The following is a 2,446-nucleotide window of genomic DNA, read 5'->3' as shown; positions in this document are numbered from 1 at the left end:
CCCCCTGATGGAGACAGGACAGCCCCTCATGAGTCCTGGATGTCCTGCTGATTCTTGGGCATGGCCTGAATATCAGCTTCTTCATGAAGGGGGGGTGGGCAGCTCAGCTACCATGGGTCCCACAGGTCCTCCAGGGGACAGCCCAGGAGCCACAGGTCCCACAGTTCCTCTGGGGACAGCCCAGCAGCCACAGGTCCCACAGGTCCTAGAGGGGACAGTCCAGGAGCCGCAGGTCCCACAGGTCCTGAGGTGAAAGCCCAGCAGCTACAGGTCCCACAGGTCCTAGAGGGGACAGTCCAGGAGCCGCAGGTCCCACAGGTCCTGAGGTAAAAGCCCAGCAGCCGCAGGTCCCACAGGACCTCCGGGGACAGCCCAGCAGCCACAGGTCCCATAGGTCCTCCAGGAAACAGTCCAGCAGCTGCAGGTCCCACAGGTCCTCCAGGAAACAGTCCAGCAGCCGGAGGTCCCACAGGTCCTATAGGGGACAGCCCAGCAGCCACGGGTCCCACAGGACCTCTGGGGACAGCCCAGCAGCCACAGGTCCCACAGGTCCTCCAGGGAACAGTCCAGCAGCCGTAGGTCCCACAGGTCCTATAGGGGACAGCCCAGCAGCCACGGGTCCCACAGGTCCTCCAGGGACAGCCCAGCAGCCACAGGTCCCACAGGTCCTCCAGGGACAGCCCAGCAGCAGCAGGACCCACAGGTCCTCCAGGAAACAGTCCAGAAGCCTCAGGTCCCACAGGTCCTATAGGGGACAGCCCAGCAGCCACGGGTCCCACAGGGCCTCCAGGGAACAACCCAGTTGCCGTGGGTCCCACAGGTCCTCCAGGGACAGCCTCTCATGAGTCCTGAATGTCTTGTTAATCCTTGGGCACGCCCAAATCAGCTTCTTCATGATGTGGCAGGGTTGGGGGGGAAGGACGGCAGCCCAGCTACCACGGATCCCACAGGTTCTCCGTGGATAGCACCTTGATGGGCTTGTGGTTCAGCAGGTACCTGTTCAAATGGCTCTTGTCATACCACACAACCTCAATCCCATTAGCCATGTTGACCACCTCCTGGTAACAGGCCAAGGTCAGTTGGTGAACCTCCACCACCAACCCCCCAAAAAAGGCCCCCATGTAAGTAAACATTGCCCTGGTCCCTGGGGAAGTGGGCCTGGGACTGTGGCCAGTGCTGGTAGCTGAAGTCCTCACAGGACACCAAGTAGAAACTGGGTTGCAGGGTGCCAAAGAGGCAGGACAGGATCTCCATGCCCACACAGTCGCAGGCCTTCATGTTCACATCCGCACACACCAGGTCATCCACCTTATGGAGAAAGCGCTGCTCACAGAAGCAGCTGACCATCACCATGCACTGCATGGACACGTCCTGCCAGTGTGGGGTGCCGGGGACCTCAAGGACCACCACCCTCCAGCCCTCCCAGGGGGGCACACAGGCCCAGCAGCCCACTCATCGGTGAGGACCTAGTAGGTGACCCTGTGTCCCACCATGATGGTCTTCTGTGCCCCCTGCAGGAACAGCTCCAGGAAGACCACCTATCTATAGGGAAGGGGGATAAGGCGGGAGGAGGGTCACTGTCAGAGACTGGCAGCAGGACTCCAGAGCTGGGGGCCATGGACATATGCACCTTCTTCATGGGGGCAGGCCCTGAGCTGTTTTAAGCAACAGCTACTCTCCCAGCCTGTCCTGAGCAAATCTGCTTGTGGGGCCTCCCTATCTTCTACTCCCAGAGATGGGGCCCATCAGCACCCCATCATGTAAAGGGGAGCCTGAGGCTTCAGAGGCAGGAAACCAACCCCACAGTCAGCATGATGGTGCTAGAAACAGTCCTGCTGTGCCGAGCTCCCTGGCAAACCCTACAGGTGACCTCCCCTGGCCGACCCCCTGTAGGTCCTGTCCCCACCTGCCTGGAGCAGAGCACCTTTGGGCACAGCCCTCCTTTCTATGGCCTACAGACTGGCTAGAATCAGCAGGGCTGGCCTCCTGCCCCACTTTGCTTTGAGGGGGCTGTCACTAGCCCCCATAGAGCTGTCTCCATCCCCTATAGGGTGTAAAGGCTACTGGGCCTTGTGCTGACAAGGTCCATCAGTCAACCACTGCTATACCTAGGAGGGGTCACCCTCGAACTACCCCAGATCAGGAATCAGGTCCAGCCCATTGGCAGGGAAGGGGAAAGGGGACTGCTGGAAGAACAGGGGTCTTGCTTAGGCCCCAGCCATGGAAGCTTCCAGGTCCAGGTCTACATCTACCCAGGCCCAAGAAGTTGGAAGTCTTATCTCTCTGAGGGGACTGACTGTGGGGACAGCAGATCCTATATTGTCAGCAAGGGTGGTGAGCCCCTCTGAGACTGATTTTTTTTAAGGTTTTATTTATTTGACAGAGAGAGACAGCTAGAGAGGGAACACAAACAGGGTGAGTGGGAGAGGAAAAAGCATGCTCTCCA

The 2,446-nt window shown here is 59.3% G+C and overlaps 1 pseudogene; it reads right to left on the bottom strand.

The window, feature by feature from the left end:
• Positions 1-205: 205 nt before the first annotated feature.
• On the bottom strand, positions 206-1,532 carry LOC125090462 (histo-blood group ABO system transferase 2-like; annotated as a pseudogene).
• Positions 1,533-2,446: the final 914 nt, after the last annotated feature.

Source organism: Lutra lutra, chromosome 18, assembly GCF_902655055.1.
Source record: "Lutra lutra chromosome 18, mLutLut1.2, whole genome shotgun sequence".
Classification (NCBI taxonomy): Eukaryota; Metazoa; Chordata; class Mammalia; order Carnivora; family Mustelidae; genus Lutra; species Lutra lutra.
Note: the sequence above shows the minus strand (reverse complement) of the source record. Positions and strands in the feature narration are given on the sequence as shown.